This window comes from Lissotriton vulgaris, chromosome 5 (assembly GCF_964263255.1).
Source record: "Lissotriton vulgaris chromosome 5, aLisVul1.2, whole genome shotgun sequence".
Classification (NCBI taxonomy): Eukaryota; Metazoa; Chordata; class Amphibia; order Caudata; family Salamandridae; genus Lissotriton; species Lissotriton vulgaris.
In genome coordinates, this window is record NC_141693.1 from 822,081,440 (window position 1) to 822,107,905 (window position 26,466).

At 45.3% G+C, this 26,466-nt stretch overlaps 1 protein-coding gene across 6 annotated transcripts in view; it reads left to right on the forward strand.

Moving 5' to 3' along the window:
• The window catches only part of MARCHF8 (membrane associated ring-CH-type finger 8), a 713,145-nt gene that overhangs the window by 128,107 nt on the left and 558,572 nt on the right, over window positions 1-26,466 (forward strand). For all 6 annotated transcript variants that reach the window (XM_086922313.1, XM_086922312.1, XM_086922310.1 and 3 more), the window contains exon 2: window positions 10,868-10,964. The gene's annotated coding sequence lies outside the window, so the exon portion shown is untranslated. The remainder of the gene's footprint in view (window positions 1-10,867; window positions 10,965-26,466) is intronic.

Sequence of the window (26,466 nt, forward strand, 5' to 3'; positions counted from 1 at the left end):
CATGACCAATCCTGCTGATTGTCGGATGGACACTGCAGCTGCCGCTGTTGCTCTCAAACAACTCGGCAATGCTCTAGCTACTGGGTCCAAGGTCGAGGAAAAATATGCACATGGACGCTGCTTACCACCAAAAGGTTGCGTCAAAACACTCAACGCACAACCTTCTCTCTCGTGCACGTATAGTGTAAACGGCTTACTGTAGTCAGGGGTGCCTAACACAGGAGCCGAACACAACGCGTCACGCAATTCAGAAAAACTTTTCTGACATTCTTCCGTCCATGGTAAAGGAGTTGGAACATCCTTACACGTAAGAGCCACCAATGGTTTCGCTAACAGTGAAAAATTTGGGATCCACTGTCTGCAGTATGACGTGATGCCCAAAAAGGCACGCACATCTCTCTGAGTTGTTGGCACAGTCATTCGGGCAATCGCTGCAATTCTCTCTGGGGTCAACCTTCTTCCCTCCTTTGACAATAAGTGACCTAAATAGGTTACTTCTTGACAACAATATTGAAGTTTAGAAGGAGACACCTTGTGATGCAAGTCACAGAGATGTTGCAACAACGATACCGTGGCAATTTTGCAAATATCCTGAGTATCTGCAGCCACCAATAAGTCGTCAACATATTGGATCAAGGCTGCACCAGCCGGCAACACAAACGCATCTAGTTGGCCCTTCAAGGCTTGACTGTATATCGATGGACTTTCACAGTAGCCCTGAGGAGCACGCTTAAACCGGAAGCTGCGACCACCAAGAGAGAAACCGAAAAGGTCTCTGCTTTCTTCAGCAATCGGGATGCTGAAGAACGCATTCTTCAGATCGATCACTGAAAACCAAGATGCCGAGGCTGGAATCAGAGTCAGTAGCGCCGTGATGTCAGGCACAACAGGGAACTGAGGAATCACAATTTTATTTACCTCCCGTAAATCGATAACAAAACGATAAACAGGCGGTTTCAAAGGATCAGTACGTTTCAGAATGGGCAACACAGGACTGTTGCACACATTTCCCCGAGTCTCCTCGATAACATCTTTCTCAATCAAATCTTAGATGATGGCTAACAGTGCTCGTTCACCATCAAGGGAGATACGATATTGGGGAATACGTGGCAAACGCACATTAGATTTCAAATGAACAACATAGGGGGAGATGTCAAGCAGGCCCACGTCATTGGGACCTGTTGCCCACAAAGATGCAGGAAGAGAACTCAATTCCGGTGGAAGCTTATCGAGGGACAAGTACATCGGAGAGATAACTCTCTCACCCAAAGTAAGCTTCACTCCCGCAGGAGAACAATACAAAGTCGCATACAAACGTTTTAGCAAATCCAGGCCCAAGAGATTTTCACCACACCCAGTGGTCAAAATCAACGGAGCTTTGAGCTCACGCGGCCCAATTGTAAGAGGCAAAGGGCGTGAAACCGGATTGCTAACAGGGGCGCCAGAGAATCCAACGGAAACATTTGTTAAGCCAGACAAAGGTGCGCCAGGGAGTTTCAAATGCATTATGGAACTTTTCGCTTCACCAGTGTCCAACAGAAAAGGCTCAACGACGCCCGAGGTGACAACTGCGACGTAAGGCCCTCTCTGATCAACCGGAACTGATACCACTCCCTCTCCTTGTCTATGGCTGTCCTAGTAATTACCGTCGTCAGCATCGACGTAATAATCATTTACATTGTACTGAGCAGATCGCCCTTGCGACGATCCACGCTGATCAAAACAATTATTGGAGTCAGAAGTGTTAGTAGAACGATCGTTCTGAGCACCGCGACCTCTACCACGTGATGTCTGTTGAGAACCACCACGACCTCCTCTAGACGAATTACCACTATTACGCTCATTGAGGACTGGACAATCGAATTTCAAATGACCCTCCTGTCTACAATAGGCACACTGATTGTATCCTAACGACAATCTCTGTGAAGAGAAATCATTACGTGATTGTGACCTATTTGACTGAGACTGCGATCGATTGCGTTGTTGCGAGTCATTCTGATTCGAACGCGGAGGGTACGCCTGTTGCAACAACACTTTAGTTTTGAGCTCTTTCGTTTTCTTGTCAGCACGATCGTTCTCCTCTTTCTCCCTATTCTCATAATATTGAGCCGTAGCCAATATTTGAGCAGAAGTAGAAACAGCCCACGCACTTTCAGAATTTCGTAATTTGTTGCTTAAGTCAGGCAGTAAATTTGAAACAAATTTGTCCACAAACAACCTCTGACCACCTTCGGTACCCATGTCTTGACCACTGTGGTCAATGAAAGCCTCCTCAAATCTCGTAAAGAAATCAGAGACGCTCTCATCCTTCTTTTGTTTGCAAGCGGACAGTTTGTCCCAATTTACCTTCATGGCTGGCATAAGCGTTTTCATTAGGGTAATGATCCTCTGAGGGAGATCGGTAATGAGCTGTTCAGGTTTAGCCCCACCAATTTGTCGTGTGTCTGCCGCGATAAGAGCAGCCCAATCACCACCTAATTCTACCGCATGGTTTTCTTGACGAATCTTTGTCCATACCGGTTGCGGTACGACATTACCAAACAGCATGTCGATATCGGCAAGATTCATTATCGTAGCGTCTACGAGCTGCGATAATTCTTTATAATACCCAGCAGGATTTTTGCGAGGGTCAGGCAAAGATTGCTTCACCTGGAGAACTTCCGATCGTTTCCATTGAAGATGGATCCACACTCTCTGAAAGTGCGGCAGAACGATAGGAACGGCATTAGCGTCACATGGCATCCACACTGGAGGAACCTCACGCATGGGATACTGACCAGGTGCTCCTAGCGGTCCTTCAATATCTTCTACAAACAATGCTCGAGGCATTATAGAAGGACGAAAAGATAACAACTGCTCAACAGCGCGTCGAACATTTGAATCGACTATCATTCCGCTCGAAAACTGGAGCTGCAGATTAGTCAAAGCGATCAACACATCGTCCGATGCATCGGCCGATATTTGATCACGCAAAACTTTGCACATTTCTTCGAAAACGTATCTTTGTGTCGGTATATTGAATTGACAGAAAGTATCAAGTACCGCACGTGGAGGATTTCTAAGGGGGTATTTCGTCCAAGCCATCGCCATATTATATAATGCAGCACGTTCCCTATTACCGGGAAGCTGACTACGTCTTTGGGGACCGTCCGAACCAGCGTACTCAAGAATAGGTCCAAGAGAATTGAAAAAGTTAGCAGCAACAGAGGGGGTGCGACGTCGGGTAGATGGAGAAGTATAACAGAGGGTATTAACAAGAGAAGAATCGGAAACAGACGAAACAGCAGGAGTAAGTAGAACAGGAGCAGCAGCGGGAGCAGGAGTATGAGGAAGTACAAGCGGTGGAGCAGTAGGAATAGAAGTAGGCAGAGGAGCAGGAACAGTCGGAAGAACGAGTACAGGTTGAGGAACAGGTTGAGGGACAGGTACAGGAATAGGTACAGGGGGACCACAGGAACTGCGGTACCCTGGGCGTACGGAGATGGTGATTTCAGAAGATAGGACAGTAAAGGGTCCTCAACTGATTCCTCTTTCTTATCCGACTCCATTGGCAAAGCGGGGTAACATTTATCTATAGACATACGCTGAAGCCTATCAAAAACTTCCTTTTCCTTTTCCTCCTTATCTCGCTGAAACTGTTCTGCTTTCTTTACTATGGCAGCGACTCCATCTCTCTGATTACGTTTTGTCTGTCTGATTTCTTTCTGTTTGGCTTCTTTGCGCCACAACCGAAAGGCATCAAACATGGCCGGCCTTGATTTTTTCTTAAACAATTTAGCCTCGAGGTTATCTAAAATCGGGGTCTCGAAACTACCATGAGGTGGCCAACTAAAGACACCATCTTTTTGAGTATAGCGAATCCAATATTCATTAAAAGTAATCGGACCTAGTCCGTGCTTGCTGTAGAGCTCATATGTTGGAGTTCCAACGGAGGTATCGGACACGAGTCCTCCAATCGGGAATCCGTACCACAACGACTAAAACAACTGAACAAAGTACTACGGCCAGGCATCTTGCACACTAGCTGAGTTTCACAAACTTCAAGGGTTACGGGATTTACCAAGTCCCAGCGAAGAGCAAAAACCCTCGGTTTTTGGCGTCTGCAGGTGTCAAATATCACAACAAAGAACCAAGTACTAAGAACGACAAATGCAATGGAACCATGCAACAACTAAGCAACCACAACTAAGGACTCTGGGAGCGACCCACAAATACTTAACTCAAAGATCGATGGCGTCACCAGGAAGGCCCGTCAATCGTCTCGCTGTACCAAGGTCTACGCCAGGCGTCAAAACAGGTCTACAGTCAGGGCAGCAGTCCGTCGCAGCCGTCAGGAGGCGGGAATCTTCGCGGGAAAAGTCGTCGGGCCACTTATTTCGACAACAGGATCGATGAAGCGGGGTGCACCTTCCCTCGGAGATTTCACACGAAGTTCCTCACGATCGTCGGGCTTGGACCAGTACCACTGATGCAGCCCCACGTTGGGCGCCAACTGAAGGACTGGGTTATTCTAAGACCCAGCGGTGCCAGGGGACAACACCTGAAACCTTCGTGGGTAACCTGTTCCGGTGTACAAATGACAGAGACACGGGACACTTCCTTCGGCGTCAAAGATTCGAGGTTTATTACTGCAGGGAACACAGAAGTCACAAGAAGTACAACACGTGTAGGTTCTGGGAGACTGCTTCAAATTGCTACTGTGGGTCGCTCCTTTTATACACATTTCTCTCATAGGTTAACATGATACACAAAGGTTTACAACTTGGTTCCCATAATAAACGCCAGAAGGGGTTGCCCTTCATGTATTCAGGGCCCGGAACATAAGTACGGAAACATTTGGTGGTTCCCAACTGTAAAAACCCATCTTCCCACCATTAGTACATTCCAATTGGCAGTAAACAGATCGGAGGAAGAACAAAAACAGGTGCATAGGAAGGTAGAAACAGTGGGGAGATCGGAAAGGGTGTAAAAAGGGGTGGCATCGGGAAACACGAGTTGCAAGCATCAAAGGGACGCGCCTAATGAGATGCACGGCTAAGACAATAGACCGGCACGGCAAGATGAGCCTTGAGCGGGGCCATCTGCCTTACAGTATCATCCCCCTCATCATAAAGACACTTTCAAAGGAAACGTGTCTTCCGCAAGAGTCTTGGGAATCCCAGGGTCGCGAAGCGGACAGCGTCCGTTCGCTGGCTACTTGAGGGCAGGAGACAAAATGGATGCCGTATCTAAGATGGAACCTGTGGGCTCGGATGTAGAAACCCACGAAACAAACGAACGGTCTAGTTTAGCACAGCGAAACTGCGTACACCCACTAAACTCGTCATTTGCGGTTCATAGATACCAGACTCAACCATATTCGTGCGAGTCAAAAACACCACTTACGATCGTCACGGAACCTCAATACCTTGAACAGAAGCAGATGGTTTATAATTAGCAATAATCTGTGTTTTGTTTATATTTATTTTTACAGTACTCGTACCGTGTTGGAAAGGGACGATATCTGTTTGAGACAGAAGCGCATTTAAGAATGGTTCCAGAGAAAGCGCAAACAGCAAGGGTGACAACGGACACCTTTGCCGAGTACCCCTTGCTATTGGAAATCCTGATGAACTCATACCTGCATAGCTTATTTTAGCAGTCGGGTGGTCATACAATGACTGAATCCAACCAAGGTATTTGTCCTGAAAGCCAAAAGTTTTAAGTACTTCCCATAAATAGTCCCACCCCACTCGGTAAAATGCATTCTCAGCATCTAGCATAACCATTCCGAGTGGGGTGGTTTCAGTAAGTGCGACATCAAAGGCAGTAATAGCCATATTGACATGGGCAGTGGTATCTCTCCCCATGACGAAGCCATGTTGTTGTATGTTAACCAGCTCCGGCATGAGGGGAGTTAATCGGGTAGCCAAGATTTTCGCAAAAACCTTGGCATCCGCATTTATTAACGAAATCGGCCGGTATGACCCGCATTCATCTGCGGGTTTTTGCTTTTTAAGAAAGAATACAATTTTGGCAATGTTCCATGAGGCAGGAGCTTTCCCTGTTTCACCGATTGAGACTATAACTAGGTTAAAAGGAGGAGTAATTCTGGATGTAAATTTTATACAGTTCGAGGGGAAGCAAATCCTCTCCAGCTGCCTTTCCAGAAGGGAGAGAGGTGATTGAAAGCCGTATCTCTGTGGGGTTAATGTTTGATTCGAGTTGGCAGATTCCTTCTCTGATTGGGTGATCCACTAAATGAGTATTGAGATATGAGAGTATATGGTCATTAGTAGGAGATATTTCTGAAGTGTATAACCGAGTGTAATATTTGACAAATGGATCAAGTATCTGTTCTGGTTGATTATAAGTCACAATGTTAATATTCCTGATAGCCTTAATAGAAGTTTTAGCCTGCTTATCAGCTACTTTGTAAGCTAAAACCTTCCCGATTCTGTCACCACTTTCATACCGTGAAAGATGATATTTATGAAGTTTCGCACTGTGTGTCTCCCTTAATGTCTTTTTAGTAGCTGACTGCAGGTTCGCCAATTCCATTCTTAACTCAACAGGATTAGAATCTCCTTGCAAAAGAGCTGCTGATAGCCGAGTTTCCACGGAGCGCATGCTTGAAGTTGCAAATTTGATCTCTTTTTGACAGTCTGAATTCTTTCTAAAGACATATTGTTGACAAAACCCCTTATACTAGCTTTGCATGCAACCCACACTGATATTACAGATGCAGTGTTCAGATTATTCGCAATAAACTCAGTAATATGCACTTTTAGTTCAGAGTTAAAAGCAGAATCCCACAAAAGGGATCTAGGAAACGTAAATTTCCGAATTCCATGTATCCTAGTAGAAATGTTAAATTCTATCAAAATAGGGTTGTGGTCAGATGTGACTCTTGGGCATAATTCTATCCTACAGTTATCCAAAATTTTATCTGTAGCCCAAACCATATCGATCCGATAGCATAATTTGTGAGGCGCAGAGTAGTAAGTGTACCCAGCTGAATTTGGATGTATTGTACGCCAGACATCTTTTAAATTATGCAACCGACTTAGTTCCCATATAGCAGCTCTAACTTTACGCATGCGCCGAAAGCTGCCACATCTAGTAGTATCTATATCATAATTCATGACACAATTAAAATCACCCATGATCAACAATTCTCCCTCCCAATCAAACAATTCAATATTCAGTTGATCGTACATGGTTAGTTCATCAATATTAGGACTGTAAACCACACAGAATACATATTTGCAGTGCTTAAATTGTACTTGAATAATTACCCATCTCCCTTTTGAGCCCTGAGCAGTACGTATAATTTCAAAAGACAACTGTTTCTGTTTCAATATAGCGACCCCCCCGGATTGAGGCACCCAAAGTTGTACAAGTAATAAGCTTGAATCCTAGTTGTCCCAAGAGTTTTCTATCCTGATATCCTACATGAGTTTCCGAGAGCATAACAAAATGAGGTTTATACATATTAAGCTCCTCTTGAACCAATCTCCTCTTATTTTTATTATTAAGACCAGCCACATTCCAGACTATACATCTAAGAAAAAACATATTTTAACAAGCATATAGATCATCTTCCTCTGCATTATAAAAAAACAGAATATGAATGTCATACTTAAGTTCAATTTGACAGTACTATATCTTGCAATGAATTTTTCAACCCTTTTTACCCACCCACCCAGCGACCCACTCACAGCCCGCCCACACACCCCACCCTTTAGTCCCTTTGAGGAGAACACCCCACTATACCCTACTGCCGTTGAAGAGGCAGCTCTACTAAGTGGCAGTTAGGAGGGTCTAGACACCGATCCCCCACCAAAAACCCAGTAATAAACCATAGATCAGAGAGAGAGAGAAGAGAAAAAGAAAGAAAAGAAGCAATTGTTTATTAATTTATTTAAACCCGCTAGCTATATTATTTAATCAACCTGCTTTAATTTCTATATGAATATTTCAATATACGTAGAGCTAAGCAATTTTGTTTCTTATACTGTATCTACGAATTATACTTTCATTGGTGTTCAAGAACTTAGCTTGGTGAGGGCCAGTTCAGCTTCTTTTAAGTCTGTGAAAAAGTACACATGGCCATTCTTAATCACCTTAAGACGTGCTGGTTCCTGAAGATAAACATCACATCCTATAGATTTAAAGGAATCAATTGTTTGATGAAGCTTCCATCGCCTATCCATAGTGTTTTTCTCAAATCAGAGCGAACAAAAAATGTGACATTTTCTACCATAACAGGAGTATTAGATCTAGCTTTTAATGATACAGCCTGTCTCAGTAAGTAATTACCAAAATAAATCAGGAGAAGGCGTGGGAATTTACTGTCCTTATTTTTCTGAAATAGAGGTAGTCTATGCACTCTTTGCAATTGCGAGTCCCAGTCCCAATCCGAAAGATCTAAAAAAGCCTTCTGGAATAGTTTGACGACATAGGCCCTAGGATCTGCTCCTTCGGATCCCTCAGGTATCCCAAAAAGTCGAAGATTCTGCCGTCTAGCAAGATTTTCCATATCCTCCAATTTAGTTTCCAAAACAGTTAGTCGATCAGTATGTTGTTTGTTTAGAGATTCGGGTTGTGCAGCTCCCGCCTCAACATCTACAACTCTTTGCTTAAGTTCTTCAATATCCTGAGTTATCCCCCCTATTTTACTGGTAATCTCTAGTAAGGAGTTCTGTAATTTGTTATTATCCTCCCTTAATTAAAGGAAATGTTGCTGTCGTTCATGCCGATGATCTGTAAGAATCTTCAGTATTAAGTCCAGGGAAGAAGAGGTTGGATGATCTGAGTCAGGCATTTCCTCAGAAGCCAGTAGCCCATTAGTACGTATTGGAGCCATCATTGGAGCTGGAGTTACAGCATCTGATATAACACCTGTGGTAGCAAGTGTGGCCTCTAAAGTATCAAATGGGTTCATGACTATAACCGGGCTTGGAGCGTCAGCAACCATGATGGCACAAGTCGAATCCATACGGACTGATTCAGTGCCTGCATGAGCAGGAATGAGAGTGGGAGATGAAACATCATCCAACGTGGAAGAGGGGCTTTCACCATCTCTGACATTTGTCTCTTCCATAGAGCTGGCACCCGACAGTCGTAAAGCCATGTGCTTAACCCCGCCTTTTGCTTTAATCCATTTTCTTATGGGGCTTTCATCTTTAATGGGCTTTACACCTAGTTTAGCTGGGGAGATGCCAAGATTAGACGAGTTACAATTGCCTATCTTAAGTCTATTTTTCGCTTTTATTTTTTCCTTTTTACGCCCAAGGGGCTTGCCAATGCCTGCTCCTGTAGCGGGTCTACCAATCTCCTCTTCTTCATCTGGGATTTCCTCATACTCCGCACTCAGACTCTCCTCTAGCTCTTCAATGGTTAAGCCACCAAGTTCAGAGACATTAATTGCTTCATTCAATAGTTCCTCTCTGCCAACATCAGTGTCGGCCAGCTCACAGGATCTGTCTGGGGCGTCAGCAGTTGTAATTAGTTTAGTAGTGTGTGAGCTTGCCTTATTAAGATTCACCTTCAAGGCTATATTATCTTCCTTTGATACCCCAGAAGCCATGCCAGTTTCATCTTCTATACCTGCCCCGACTCTGCCAATACTTTCAGCAAGGTTGGTCTTATCAGTCATACCTACAAAGGTCTCAGTATGCTTAAAGGTAGTTTTGCCTCTGTCACAAATTTTGTTAGTTACAACTATTCCCGCTGTTAAACTAGTTGATTCTATATCTGGACAGCCTGTAGTCATTATAGTAGCACTTTTTCCAAGATGAATCTTAATAGGAGTGTTAACTTTATTGCTGCTCAGACTGCTGCTACCACTGCTACCATTCAAATCAGGGATAACAAACAGCGAAGCACGAATAATCTGCTTACCCGCTGCAGCCAGTGCTTTGCCTGTGTTAGAGGAGTCTGTTATGTCGGCAGGCGTTGGCTTTGAGGTTGGTGTTTCTGGGATCACGTTCAAGTTTTTCCCCGTTCTAGTGGCTCTTGTATTGATCTTCGGAGCCATCCTTTCCCCCTCGAGTACGGGAGCGAAGTTACAGACTCCCAGTTGAGACGGAGTCCTCCGCCTTTCCCGTAATTCGAAACTGGTCGGGCCGTAATCAGAGCGAGACCCGCCCAGCGAGCCGGCAGATCACAGCGCGGTCGAACACTCAGCGCTCTCAGTCCGAGGAGCCAGCACCGGCACCAGTCCCCAGCAAGAGGCAGCATCCAGCGTTCTTTCAGTGAATGCTAAATTCCCAAGCAGATTTTTAGTAAGCCAAAGAGAGCAGAAGCGATTGCTCTAAATAGTATAACGATTTCCGTGGGTGGTGGGGAACCGGGAGCCTCCGTAACTGCTACCACTCTGAGGCAGTGTCAGTCCGCCATCTTGATTCTCCTCCCTCGCGAGATTCATACTTTTCTTAACACATACAGACGTACCACAGACGTTTTTGCTCATATGGCACTGCACTGTTAGACCAGTAGTATCTTCTTTTGTTGTGATATGCCAGTAAAGTGCCATCAGGGTAGCGTCTGCTGTCAGAACTTGCTAAACACTTGTGTTTTCAGTCTATTGCTTATCAGATACTCTATGATTGTAGGAGCATCCATCACTAACTAAGGGGTATCTGTCACGTGACTGCTGAATCCCGCTGTACACATCAGTAGTCTTTTCTAGGTACATGCAGGGGTAGGGAGGTTTAGGGCTCTATTTGGAAAAAAATAGAAATAGAAAGGATGGCCTCCAACAAAGATTGAAGATTTCAAATTGTGTGGTTTTCTTTTTGTTCACCCATCACTGATGATTGAGTTTATTGTGCATATTTTCTGTATGTTATAATTCTTCTGACAAGCTTTATTTTGTTTTCAGAATGGAAAACGGCAGAACAGATCATTTTTGCCTCAACTGGAGAAATAGGAAGATTGAGAATGTTAGAAAATCCAGCAGTATTGCTCTAGGCAATGTGGTAAGTTGCATTAATCTATTAACATTAGAAAGCTCAAAAGGGGACATTAGAGTTTGTTTTAGCAATTACTATTGGGAGCCAAGCAGGGATCATAATAGCATGGCATCTTTAGAGTGAAGGGCACATTTATTTTCCACACTAAAAACACATTTCATTCAATGCATTTATAACAAGAATTATAAAAAACAATGCAACCTATAGTGACATATGGGAGATGTGATTTTGTTGGTCAAAAATAGTTGTACTAATTTTACGGAAATGCAGTACTCCCTTAACTTATACTGCTTTAGATTTAATTTATTGAATTTGTTAGTACAAATTGTATTTGTTAAATGTTTTTCAAAAATGCCTGTTGTTACACAATTACCTAAAACTGATATAGTTGTAATCCTTAAGAAGAAATACCTGAAATTTAAAAGCAAAAGCTAGTTGGCACAGTGTGTGGGTCCTTCCCTGGTTTCGGCAGGACTGTTATAATCTTAGTGCGCATGGACTCTGTAAGAGCCCCAGAGGTGCTAAAGGAATTGTTGAGCTGGACCAGCACAGGGGACAATAGTGCTGCATATTGCTTATAAAAGGCAGCTATGTATCGATCCTGTCCGGATGCCTTCTCCAACTTAAGTCTTCCTAGTGCTTACAGAACCCCCCTGCTTGGTTATGTCGGCCTCTAGTGGCACTGCAGTGCACTCTGAGAGTGTTGTCAGCGGAGTCTGCCCTATGTAGGTAGAGCAGTCCTTCTGTAACAGGTTGTCCACCCCATATAGCAGAGCGTAGAAGTAGCCAAATTCAGCGGCAATGTCTTCATCTTGTGTTTTAAGTTTCTGATCTTGGTCTATTAAGCTATATATGTGGCAGGAGTGCACCTGCGCGCACAGTCTATGGGCCAACAACTTCCCGTCCTTATTCCCCCCTGCGTAATATTTCTGTCTTGTGCGAAGTAGGGCATTCTCTGCTGCATCCATGTGCTAGGCAATTAGCGCTACTCTCTTGGTTGGTGAGTTCAACCCCACACGTTCTGGCTAATTATTTGCACCATGTAGTGGCATAGTGTTAGAAATGGAATTTCTGATTGGCTAAGGCTTGCGCCAAAGCCAGGAAGCAACCACCACTCTAGTCTGGGCTAGGGAGTTACACACTGATGATAACCCCTGCTCACCCCCTTGGTAGCTTGGCACGAGCAGATAGGCTTATCCCAGAGGCAATGTGTAAAGCGTTTGTGCAGCACACACACACAGCAGCAACACACTAGGCACACCACAAAAGAAACTCCACACAAGGTTATATCAAAAATAGCCTTTGTATTATCATAAACACATTGGAAACATAATCACACATTTACACTGTGCCAACTGGCACAAGGCAATATTCACAGGGGATTATGTACGGGACCAGGCCAATTTGGCCACGGTCAGAAACGTCAGAACAGGTAAGTAAATGTAAAACGCAACCAGTAACTACTGGTACCATAATGACCTAAGCATTATCACATTAGCATTAGACACCATCCTAAAATATCATAGCATGACATTAGGCAATAAATCACATTAGGCCCACACCTCATTAGCATAAACACATTACGCATTAGGCCTCACCAGCATAAACACATTATGCATTAGGCCTCACCAGCATAAACACATTATGCATAAACATCCTGAACATAAACACATTATGTCATAGTCATCACAACCATAAATCACATTACGCAATCACATTAGTCATAAAGCATATTATGCAATCATCATATTAGGCGTAAATACATTATGAAACACCCATATAAGCCTAACCACATGATGCCACCTCTGCGGGCATTACCTTAGGGACTTGCGCCCTACCAACACACAGGTATTCACAATGACCCCCAGGCCAACTTGCCTTTCACTGGGGCTCAAAATGACCTCTGTCCAGAAAGATCAGGGCTTTTAATGGGGCCCTCCAAATGGCCCTTTTGCTGCCTATGCAGCCAAAGCAACATGCACACTGCGCTGGGCCTGGGGTGCTTCTCACCCCTTTCCATTTGCAAACAGAAAATGCCCCCAAGTCCCACCAGGACTTCTAGAGATGATTTGGCCTCAACGGCACAGCTGCTCGCTACGGTGGTGCAGCTGTGCAGCAATAAGGCGCGCTGGCTCCACTGCGCCTACTGAGCCCCCACTGGGGCTCCTCAATGGCAAATGTCTGACGTCGCAGCTGCCCACTGTCTGGCGGGGCAGCTGCTGCACAAATGGCCACTGGCACTAACTGTGCCTGGGGGGAGAACCAACAAATGCTTCTGTTACATCCCCACTCACCGGAGCTCACTGGCAGCTTCAGGCACCGAAAAAGTGCCTCGACAGTCCCTGCTTCGCGGGACTTCCTCTGCCTTCCTCCCGTCCTTCTTCTGTCTTCTCTGGACGCCGGTCACCCTGGCAGACTTCCGTTCAGCAGGGCACATGCGGGGCTCCCACCAGCATAGGGGAGCCCGCTCTCCTCCTCACACGGACAGTTGGGTTGCTGCGTTGCTCCTCCTCTTTCCTCACCAACTTCCTGGTCTTGGCACCGCCCTGAGTCAGGCAACCTTGCCTGTCTTCCTGGTTGGCCTTGAGCGGCGGCTTCTTCTCGGGCTGGGCCACAACGGAGATCTCTCTTTGGATCTTGGCGGCAATGCAGGGTGGGCACCCTCTTGTCACTTAAGGATAATCGCGGGGTGGGCAGCCACCAGTTATTAAAAGCCTCCAGCTTGGTGGGCACCCGCTCTTCCAAAATGCAACACCATAAGCGGGATGGGCACCCACTTTAGAGGCACAAAACGCAGGGTAGGCGCCTGCCGTAATTAGCACCAAAAGTGGGGGGCACCTGCTGTGAATAATAGCATGAATCGGGGTGGGCTCCCGTTTGCTGCGGCAAAAATGCAGGGGCATCCCTACGCTAGGGATTCCCTCAGGAGCGATGTGCAGCTTGGTGCTGCGAAGCTCCAGCGCTCCTCCAGGAGCCAAATTTCAGCGCTCATGAGGCACTAAAAGCCAAAGATCCAAGACCAAGTTCAGGGGCACAGCTGGGCCCAGGGAGGCCAGCACAAAGACCCCTCCAGCAGTCAGCCCCCAGCAAGTCCAGGAATAGCACACAAGCACCCTTTCATGAAGTCACAGCCCCTATATTTATATTAGCCATTCCTTTGTCAGCCCTGGCACAGGCCTTGGGGGAACCAGCCTAAACTGGTTCAGGGGGGATTGGAGCACTTTGTTTACCATGCTCCTCTTCCCCTTTGTTAGGTGGGGGCTTGGTGATCAGACACACCACAAGGGGCGGAGCCAGCATTCACAAGGGTAGGCACAATCCTATTCAGGGACCAAGGACTTCTCCTCCCACTACTGTAGATGTCCCATTTAGCCTAGCGCTGATTCACCCTGCCCCTCCTGGAGCCACACACACCTCACCAGCCCTTGTCACTCTAAAGCCAGACATGCAATTCACATCAGTCAGGCACAGAGCACACAGAAATGCCAACTTCTAAAAGTGGCATTTCTAAAATAGTTATAATAAATCTGCACACCATTGCGTAGCATTTATTATCACTATTCCAAACATACCAAACTTGACCACGCTGCGCCTCACGTATCAGGAATTACCACTGAAACACTTAATAGGGAATCCCCACTGCATTCCTTTGGGAGGGATAGCCCCACAGTAGTGAGAAAGCAAAATGGCTGTTTGTGACTACCAGGACATGTCACATACTTAATGTACATGTCCTATCTTTTACCTACAATGCACCCTGCCCATAGGGCTAGCTAGGGCCTACCTTAGGGGTGACTGACATGCAGTAAAATAGGGGTCACATACATGGCACACACTTTAGGTGCCACGTCACAGCAGCAGTGACACTACGCGCACAGGCCCTGCAATGGTAGATGCCTGAGATAGGTTTGCAAGGCTACTTTGGTGGGTGGCACAATCAGCGCTGCAAGCACACCAGTAGCATTTAATTTACCAGCCCTGGGTATCTGAGATACCAATTTACAAGGGACTGACAGGTAAATAGGCCAAACAGGTGTAGACCAATCTTACCACATTTATCACAGAGCACACACACACTCCACACTGAACAGCAGTGCTGAAGTGCCCAGAGTCCTAAGACCACCAACACCATGTCAGAAAAAAGGCTAGGAGAAAGGCAAAATGTTTAGGGATGACCCTGCAAAAAGGGCCAAGTCCAATACTTAGCTAATGGCGGCTACCTGGATCTCGGTTGGGATGGACTGTGTCCCTACACCCTGCAGGCGTGTTGAGATGTGACAGTGTGGCAAACTGTGGAACATGATGATATATAACAACTGTATAAACATTGAAAGAAATAAAACATGCGCACCAAGTGGTGCAAAACTTGCAGTTCCGTAGTAGGGGTCCATGTCATTTGTTGCTCGTTCCTATGTCCAGAAGGATTTGGGGAGTGCAGTAGCATCTGCCGCTGCCAGCTGATTCTACTTGGTGAGGTGGACCTGGGTATACCTCCTCTGGTGCCAGCACGGCATGTTCCATCGAAGCACCAACCTCGCTATCTCCATGATTCTCAATGTTCTATAACGAGAATCTTCCCCATCCCAAGTCTCAACCCGACACCTGTCACTCAAGTTCTATTTTTGGAAATTGGTGGTGTTCCGTGAGTTGTTGGAGTGATGCTGACCTTTCTCCAATGCTTTCTGTCTCTGTCAAATTGCTTAGTTGCTGTTGCAGTCGATTCTTGGAGTGCCTTCGGTGGTGTGAGGAGATCCGGGAATTCGTCTTCTTTGAGGAGGCCTCCTGTTCCAGTTCTAGCCCTAGGAACTCCGCTGCTTCAGGTTGTGTGCGGACTATATGGGTTTCTCCATTCCATACAAACACAAGGCGAAAGGGATGCCCCCATTTATATCTTACCCCCTTGTTTCTCAAGAATTTTCTAACAGGAGAAAGGCAAAATGTTTAGGGATGACCCTGCAAAAAGGGCCAAGTCCAGTACCTAGCTAATGGCGGCTACCTGGATCTCGGTTGGGATGGACTGTGTCCCTACACCCTGCAGGCGTGTTGAGATGTGACAGTGTGGCAAACTGTGGAACATGATGATATATAACAACTGTATAAACATTGAAAGAAATAAAACATGCGCACCAAGTGGTGCAAAACTTGCAGTTCCGTAGTAGGGGTCCATGTCATTGGTTGCTCGTTCCTATGTCCAGAAGGATTTGGGGAGTGCAGTAGCATCTGCCGCTGCCAGCTGATTCTACTTGGTGAGGTGGACCTGGGTATACCTCCTCTGGTGCCAGCACGGCATGTTCCATCGAAGCACCAACCTCGCTATCTCCATGATTCTCAATGTTCTATAACGAGAATCTTCCCCATCCCAAGTCTCAACCCGACACCTGTCACTCAAGTTCTATTTTTGGAAATTGGTGGTGTTCCGTGAGTTGTTGGAGTGATGCTGACCTTTCTCCAATGCTTTCTGTCTCTGTCAAATTGCTTAGTTGCTGTTGCAGTCGATTCTTGGAGTGCCTTCGGTGGTGTGAGGAGATCCGGGAATTCGTCTTCTTTGAGGAGGCCTCCTGTTCCAGTTCTAGCCCTAGGAACTCCGCTGCTTCAGGTTGTGTGCGGACTATATGGGTTTCTCCATTCCATACAAACACAAGGCGAAAGGGATGCCCGCATTTATATCTTACCCCCTTGTTTCTCAAGAATTTTCTAACAGGCCTCATGGTACGCCGTTGTTGTAAGGTGATGATGGACAGTTCCTGGAATAAGCGTACTTTGTTCCCCTCGAAGATGATGTGGGATTGATTCCACACTGCAGTCATTATACACTCCTTTTGTCTGTAGTCGTGGAGGCATGTGAGATTGTCTTATGGTGAGCCGGGGGCCCTGTGTGAACTGTTGAGAGAGAGTTCCTTCCCTCCAGCTCCGGAACGATGTGGCGGAACAATCACAGTACGTAATCTTCCAGGTGGCCTGCTTCTACCTTTAATGAGACTCCCTTTATGCCGATGTTCGACCCGCGGGACCTGTTTTCCAGGTCCTCCAAGTGATAGTTGAGGTCCGCATTACTGTCCTTAAGTTCTAAGATCTCTCTGCGGCTCTCGTCCAGTTCTTCGTCTCTGGCGTCACCTAACTGTTCCACTGAGTCTTTTCTTTGGTCCAGCTTGCTCATCTTATGGGGTAAATCCTGGACCTCTGTGCGCAGGGCACTATGTCATCCCGTAGCCTACTGAAAAGGGCTTCCATGAATAAGAGCATGATGGGGGCCTCGTCAGTATCTTCTTGCCTCTCGTGAGGACCAGCGATGGTGCGATTCAGGAAGGTCCTGTCAGGGGCGTCCCTCGTCTTCTTGGCGGAGCCCTTGGTGAGGAGTTCTTTGATGGTGGTGTCTTTTTGGGGTCTGGTTGAAGTCATTGTGTCTGCTTCCGGCGTCTCTTCTCCGGCGTGCTCCTTGTTGCGCGTTTCTGCCCTTATTTCCTGAGGCCTAGCCGTATCCCTTGCTCACTCTCCTGAGTAGCGTTAGTAGTCAAAGTTGCATAGGCCCTCTTCAATCATCGATCTCTAGGTGCTCTGTCAAGAGCCTTGGTTACCAGGAGCGCGAGGATGGATGGCTCATTGGACGATCCGTACCTGTGACTGATAACTTCCTTTCATCCGCGCATTGCGGTGTCTGGTGTCTCTTGACTTTATGCAGTGGAAGGCTTGGATATGCTCTTTGTATTGAGTCCTGTGAGCTCGCAATTTCCAATCATTGAGAGTACCTGGTCCTGGGAACTCACGGCCGTCTATAGCTCCCTTCAGGGTGTTTGGTCAGCCAAGTGCGTCCAGTGTCCCACCAGATGTCGTAACTGATTTCAGGAGTGTTCCTGTAGGTGTCTGTTCCCCTCACGGTGTGACTGCTACCTGTTCGAAAAGAGCCTCTCCCCTCCCAGAGACTGTCCAAGGCGTGGATGGGCCAATGACCAGGGGGTTCCGCCAAAGGACTGTTTTGCTGGAGGCCGTTCCACACTGTCCCGTGGCCCCAAAACCCTGGCTTTCCCTTCCCTAGCGGCACTTGGGCGCCTCCCAGAGTACAACGCTGTCTCAGGCAGTGGTCGTGGTGGAGGCATATGGACTCTTTCTTCTATTGGGTGCTATGCGGAGCTGTACCACCAGTTGCCGCCGAACCATCCTCAGTACGCAGAAAAACCTCTCCTACTGGGTGTCTTTATGGCACTGTGGTCAGCAGCTCCCAAGGAGTCCCAGCATGGTTCCGATTGAGGGATGTTGGGGGGGGAGATGGGACGCGGCTTGGCCAACAATCCCTCCAAAGGCATCCTGACCCCACCATGGTCAATCCTCTGCACCTGCCAGCTTCTGTCAAGGTTTCAGCTGTGCCTAGATGCGCCTGCAGACATCCGGATCCTTTTGCTACTCAGACCTCATCCGGACCGACCCATCTTCCCCCTGCCGGCTGATCAGAACTGGCAGCAGAATAGAACTGGGCTAGTTTGATTTCCTGTTGCATGGAGCTCTCGGCTTCAAAACTGCCTGGCCGCCATCTTGTGTATAGCCACAAGTTCTCTTCCACCGCATGACGCCACCGATTGCATTGAGTGCTGCAAGTCTCTTGGAGCATTCATTCAGCTTCGATACGGGGAGGATCACAACACATCCGGCAGTCTCTCTGCAAAACCACGCCCATACCTCAGCCAATCCGTTGTGCCTTGGCACCAACCGGCGCTTGCTGGTCCCGGTTGTGCCCCTGTGTGTCCGTGTGTCTCCAAGGCTGACATGGTCTTCTTCGCAGCTCGGTCGCTGCTGTTTGGCCACCATCTTGCCTTTAGGCCAGGCCAGATGTCTGGCAGTTGCCGGGTAGGTGTCTCCTATCAGTCTTTTTTAGGGGGGGGGTTCGAGGCCCTGGATCAGCGCATTGTGCCTCCCTCGCCCTATGCCGGCACTCTGGAATGGGTAGCCCCCCGCAATCCGCCAATTCAGATTTTGGTGCGGCAGAGCTCTGTGAAAGCACTACTGCACTGGTACCATCTTGGACATGCCCCCAGCTTATCTTTCTTATACGTCAACTAAGCATTCATCCTAAACTGCTCTGAAGTCTCCTGATGAATGGTATGCTTTATTAGACTACTTCTCCGTTCAGATCAAACAACTCAACGCAGCTAGAACAATATACCAGCTTATCTCAAGGGGCTGGTATATCTCTTCTAGTAACTATGAAACTGATCTTTAGTGTATCAAAGACATGAACACATCTTGCTAACTTACTGATGGCTAATGGTGTAGACCCATACATCCAATCTTAAGTCCATTCATCTCAACTTGATTAAAATATATAAAAAAAGGTCTACTTGAGACTCTTAGCATCTATATGAAATAATGCATTTGTAATGCCCCTAGCACCACAAAAGTTATTTCCTCAGTTTCGAAATAGTTTGTAGTCGCTGTATAAAATAAGGGAAGAATCTCACCTTTGATACAGCTCTGCAGTGATGTATCTTCTTTTTGTGCAATAAAATTTAGGGGGTCATTATGATTGCGGTTTTTCCGCATCCACGGGGCCGGCGGAAGTCACCGCCGGCTCCGAGGATGCGGAAAAACCGCAGCGGACTGACCAAAGACCCACCGCCACATTAGGATGGCTGGTGGGTCCTGGTTTCCGTCCGCAGCTTTTCCGCCGCGGTCGGATTACAACCGCGGCGGAAATGCTCTAATATGGTGACGGTGTCTTCCAGGCACCGTCCACCATATTAGGATGGCCAGTAAATTATGCTTTTCCGCGGCGGGTTTTCCGCCGTGGAAAAGCATACGGAACTTCACTGCGGGGCCCGTTGCGGGACCCCTAGGTGAAGGGGGGGTGGGGGGTGCACATGGGGGGTACCTATGGTACCCCCCTGCATTTGCATGCAGAAAGCGGCAGGCACCGCGCGGTGCCTGCCTCTTTCTGCATGCAAATGCAATGCGTGCATTTTTAACATTGCCGCGGGTGCAGCTTGAAGCTGCACCCGCCGCAATGTTAAAAATAGAGGATGTGACCGCCAGGGTGGCGGTCACATCCTAATTGCACAGGAGGGAACTCTGCATGCCATGCGGAGGTTCCCTCCTGCTCTGGGGTCGCGGACGGACGCAAGTCCGTCCGCGATCCTAATCGACCCCTAAATCTTCCGAAGCATTCTCTTCCTCTATTCTGACGTGCCCACACTGACCCCTCGTCTGTTTCTTCTAATAACGTGGAGGAAGTCATCAACTTTCTTAGCACCACTTAGTTAAGGCTTCTCTTAGATCCCTGCTCCCTCTTCTCAACTGTGTACATTAGTTATTGGTGTTGCTTCTCCTTTTCTCTGTCATTCTCTCTCACGTTTGTGCTGTTGTCGAGGTGTCATAAACAAACTTCGTGGTTCCTCGACACAAGAAGCTCTCAGCCAACTCAGACAACCAGAACAATTTGTCATATTTCTTGCCCTACCTTCCAGTCAAAGTGTTTAAAGCACCATTGAACACTAACTTTAAGCCCCTATAAGACTTCTACCTTGCTCCTGGGACCAAATCCATTCTAGTGGCAACCCTGAATATAATTCTTTTAGCCTTGAGTGACGATGGCGTTGCTTTGCTGATCCTTTTAATTCTGGTGACCACTTTTGCACCGTATTCAAAGCTCGCCTCCCAACTCAATGAACTAGGATCAGATCCCAAGTATCAAATTGGCTTCACTTTGCTCCTTTTTTGTCTGCTAGATCTCAGTCTATCTCCCATGCACCTTTCAGTTTTACTTGTACCTCATTAATTAAGGCATTCTTCAGGGCTCTGCCTGGGGCCCAACACTAATGAGTGATTATGTAACTCCTCTTGCAATCACCTCCTAAATGTTAAACTTAACTCTGAAAAAACTAGGCTTGGACGTAATTTACATTAAGCTGGCGTAATTCGAATAATTTTTGGGAATTTTACATTGTGCCTAAATTATGCCATTATAATAGTCATGTCAATAAGCAGCCATTTGCAGAGAAAATATAGCACGAGTGCTATCATTTTTCATGCCATTCTTTTAAGCAAAATGCGTCCTTTGTATAAAATGATTGCCGCGAGGAAGCATCTTGCACAAAAATATGTCACTAAAAAGTGGATTTGCATTTTGCATAATTATGTATTATTTTGCATAATTTTCCTGAAATGTTCTGTAATAACATAAAAGAAAATTACGTGAATTTCACACACCTTCAAAACAGAAAAATTTGGTGCTATTACTTTTTCTGTGCCGTCCTCCTCACTAGGGACCTCAAATGATGGCCAGTCATTCTCTGACTTTTTCCTCCTGAGACTAACCGTTCCTTCATTTAGGCTGCCCTGGACTTTGGTAATGGCTTTTTTTTCTTTGGCTCACAAAGGTAGTTCAAAGTTCTGCAGCTTGACTACTTGGCCCTTTTTTCCTTTGTCCATCAAGCAGTCTCTTGCAAAGCCATTCTGTTTCTTCTGTCTTTCTTTCTGGTCTACTGTTGTATCTGCTAACTCAGATCTTCCTCCTCAGACTTGCTGAAATTCACACTTATTCATCGTTCCCACAATGGGGATCATTTCTTGTCATTGTAGGCCATTTCTGTCTCAATTAACTTGTATAGGTCTCTTTGAGTTGTCGTCGTTAATGTCATAATTTGTTGTTTTGGAGCGCATCCTTTCTGAACAGCGAGTAATAAAATACACTCACATTTTTTAGCTATCCACAGTGAATGCGTGTGAGAGCAAATTTCCTATAATGCTTTCCAAACTGTATTATTTGTTCTGAAAACCTTGTTTCTGATGAGTTGTGTGCACAAAAACGCATTTGTTGTTCAAGGACCTTTGAATTTTGTGCTGTACTTTATGATGAGTGACTTTTGCAAGAATAGTTTTTAGGTTCGATATCCCTGGAACAGAGGGAGACATACTATCTAATCAAGAGGTTACAGAGAAGATTAGGAACCACGCGAACAAGGGGTTTGCTGTGTTTATGTTCTGGGCAAGTGAGGTGCTCTCTTGTGCTGAACCCAGGCATACAAATTATGGTTTAGTATCAGATGCAGCTATCAGCCCGAATCTCTCCTAATATGTCTTCTCTAAATAGCTCATCTTGCTTGCTTTTTCAAGGCAGTTTGCCTCTTCACGTCCTCCAGATTTCGTTTTCCCAGGGACCTTAAGGTTTAGAATGGCTTACCGGAAGCAACAGGATTGCCCTTCTTCTTGACGTACTAAAGTTTGATGTATTGACGTAAGAACAAGGCTCATCGTAACATAAGTATTTTTTAGCAGTGCTTCCTACTCTTTTTAGAACCACAACCCACTCTTCAGTGCGACAAACTTTCGCAACCCACCTAGCTTTAATGTACATAAGGCCGGGACTATTCTTTTTAAAGTAATATTAGACATGCTCTCAAATTGCTGTGAATTGTCAAAATAAGATACTCTTTACAACTGTTTGCGTTCCTTTTTAAGAACTATTGTTTGGCAACTGTCAGGTACTTGACCATGGCCTCCGATTTGTCTTTATCTGACTGTCACTTTCCAGCTAGCATGAACACTGCCCAAGAGCTTTGGAGCACTTGACATGAACATCAGATTACATTACATGAGGTGAGATTCATTTTATTTTAAGTACTGAAAATTAAAGGATTTGGCCAAAGCCACTCCTGAGTCTCTAACCAAGTTCCCCAGATCCAGAGTAAGCAGGTTTTGACGGTAGGCCACATCCATATTTCTCAATTTATGTTCGATAGTCATACAACAGTGGGATAACTATATGACCACGTATATTGAGCACATTCTCTGTTGATATGATTTTGAGAAGTAACAAAAAGCTTTAAGAAATACTGGATGGCTCTCCGAGAGTCTTGCTTGGGAATACTTACATTTTTTTTTAACTGGACTTGCACCAGTAGGGCTAGAATTTGTTTAGAGTGGGGGTGCTGTCATCAAAGTTACATTAGACAGTCATACGGATTATGACAAATCCTAGCTACACTCAAAGTGTGGCAAATGTACTCAGCAGGAGAGTGGTGAGGGTGTAGTATGTAGCTGGGGGGGGGGGGCATTTTAGAGCACATTTCCGCTAATATATTACTAAAGAAACATTTTCATTGAAATTGCCAATAAATTTGCATAGTCATATAGTTTTACTGATAAAACTCTATAGCACACGTGATGATGTTTGGAAATCTAGTTTACTTATGTAACCCACACTACCTCACCATCAATAACCTCTGCAATGCTGTGAAAATAGATTCCACAGAGACACATCTTCAACTTCATAATCTTCTCTCCTCCATCTTCACCCTTCTCAGGCTCTATACTGTCAATGATGGAACCAGTTGTAAAATATCCCTGACGTCTTTGGATTCGGGCTGCGCTGATTCTCCTCTCGTTTTCCTTCTACCCTGTTGCTTTCTCAATGTCCTGATATCAGTGTTTGTACATTTTGTCACAGACATTAATCGCAATGCCAGGTTCTCCTACCAGCTGCTTGTCAATGGTAGGCATACTTGCCTTTTGTTCAGCTTGTTAGAGATTAATTTCTTGCTCATACAATTCCAGCATTTAAAACTATGTTCTTGCTCTTCCTAATGCTCATTACTGCTAGGACAGAAAGTTTCCTTTCTTCTGTGGTCTCCAACGCTATTCCATTTCTTATCTATGTTGTTCCGTAGTGACTCTATTCTCTTTTCACCCTTGGACGGGAAACTCTGGGTTCTCTTTGAAATCTAAAGGAGGCTGCACACATTCATACTATTGATCGCCATCTCTGCCCTCTTCACCTATTCAAAATCTACACAATTGCATTATTCTTCCACTGTGCTAAAATGTGGTTCACAAAATAGTTCTTAGCAAGTGGGTGTAGTAGGGTATTTTCCTCCTCTTTATCCAGGAATACGTTGCTGAATTCATCAAAAATCAACCCTTGACTCCTTTTCCTCACCCAGGATCCCCTGCAAGCTCTTGCAGCTGAGATCATGCCAACATGCAGTATTTTGTTACTCAAAATTGAACTGCTTGTAGGTATTCGTTAATAACAATCTTGCAATCCCTCCACCTAGGATAGTTTACATCTTTCCCCATAATTATGCACTAGACATGATTTAAACAGTGACTTGTCGGAAGGATACACAATCCACACAGTCTGGCTATGGGGTGTAAGTGTCGCTGATTTACTGCCGATACCATGGGTCTATTTGTTTAATTGATGATGCGTAAGCAAACACTTTCCCCTAAAAAATACCCCTTTTCCGGCTTTCAACGTAATTTTCCTCTACATCTTGAGGCTGTGGACATGCTCCAGGGGCTAACATTGCACGTCTCCCAGCTATGTAACGTCGGTGTCTGTGCCCTGCATTTCTTGCACAACCTTGTGGTGCTGTTGTTGTTTATTCCTCAAGATTTCAGTTCTGATGATATGCAGCTATGCAAGATAGGGGAGTGAAAAATAGGGTACAGATAGGTCCCAGAAAGAAGACGCTTGCTGTAACACACGGACTTAATAGTCTTTGCGCATTTAAGCCATACCGATTGACTTTCCGAATGCTTATTGGCTATACAGCCGCTACGATTGCATAGCCTATAAAACATGCTTCTTTTTGTGCCAGCAATCCCGAACTTAAAGGGGAGTAGTGTTTTTGTTGTTTTTACATTTTAATAATGCTTCGTTGCCTTTGCTATCTCTTGGCCCACCCCCCAGACCCCACCAACGAACTTTTTTGTTTGCAACGAATATATATATTTATACATATATATATATATATTGTCTACTACAAATCGTTTTTTAGCTTTCATGTGCTTTCATTGTCTTTTCATTTGATGCACATTTATTCAATGTTTGTGTTCGAGTAGTACAGCCAAGAACTCAATAGAAATGAATAATGAAAAGCCGAACACTATAATAAGTGTTAAATACAATGTTAGAAGAGAACAGTGCATACAGTACATACAAAGTGGACTCTTCATTGACATGCATAAAGGAGACTGTGGGAGCAGTGCAAGCTGAGGAGAAATGCTCTCATTGCACACAAGCAGCGTCTAGAGTAGTAATGCTAGCATAACAATGTGTTAGTTTTGTAATCACAGCTATTGAGCTATTCTTAGATAGATTTTCAACACAGGCATGAATGCAGTCTTTTCAGTGCTGTCTGGGTCTTTATTATTTGTTTTTTCTGAACTCGGTTCCTTTGTGCCTGTTGTATTTTTGTCTAAACCCGCATTGTCAATTGAGGCGAATGCGAGTACAATGATGGAGCTACCATTCATGTTCTGCACAGTTGCAGAGACAGTTCACCAGAAGTTGTCTATGCTGGTGCTGTTTTTTTATACTCGTGCTGCTGGGTCTGGGGTCAACTATTACTTATTATTAATTTTTTTGTCACTCTTATTTGACGGCTGATTCTTTTATCGTGTAAAAAAAAATAAGCAGCAACATGCATCGTGAATGCTTTCACTTCAGAAGCTGAGGTGCTTCCTTTATGTAACTGGTTATCGATTTTGCTCGCTCCTGCCCAATTTGCGTTGACTAAATGGTTTGCAATTTTTACCTGTTTTCTCTATAAAAACATAATGGGAAATGTACTATTGGCAGACAAATGCTTCTGCCCTTTCTGGAACCCATGTACCCTACATCTGTGTTTATACCTACTACCTGTGAGGCTGTGCGTCATAGATCATGGCTAGATAAGTTAACACTGATATCATCCATGCCATCTCAACTGACAACACCGCAAGCTCATCCTCCTCCACTCTCCCATCTCCTCATTAATACCTGCAATCTCTTCGTGGAATGAAACCAGACAGCAAATTGCCAGCACAAATGAAGATAGTCAAGCCCATAACATGGAACAAGGCTACTCCAACAATGACAACACCGAAACTTTGAGAAGGACCAAATCCACAGCGTACCAACAATGAAAAGGGCTGCCTTGTGAGCTATTTTTCCTTCCCACTAGTCTATACACATGTGTTTATATTCTTGTAGGTCCCCAAAGCTTTAGACATTGTGATTTGAATTCTGCATCATTGGATCTCACTGATAATGATGTAGAATGATGTAGAATAGTTGTGCCCGTGTACAAGGACCTCGGAACCTTTTTATATCTATTCTTCTGATACATATCAACCTTTCACATGCATTTCTCATGTTCTGGTCACATTAATCACAACTTTGAGGTATCTCTAAGATAATTCTTGATATTCCATCCTCTATCCTTTTCTATTTTTAGTAATGCTTAACATAATGTATGATTTCTTGGTTTGGGAAATTGTTATCACCTAAAGAGCAATGTTTCATGTACATGCAACTGATTCTAATTTCCTCGCACTGTTCTCAGTTAAATGACCGATGCCTTATTTTAGTTTCATTTAGTATGTCTCTTGAGTCTTTTCAGGCATATCCTAAAGGCTCAATTAGGGCACACCTGACAGGGCTGATTCTTACTGAACCAGCCTGATCATCTTCCATTGAACCCTCTCATACCCTTTCTAACCTGAGAACAGAATGACTTTCCCACTGTCAAAGGTGCTC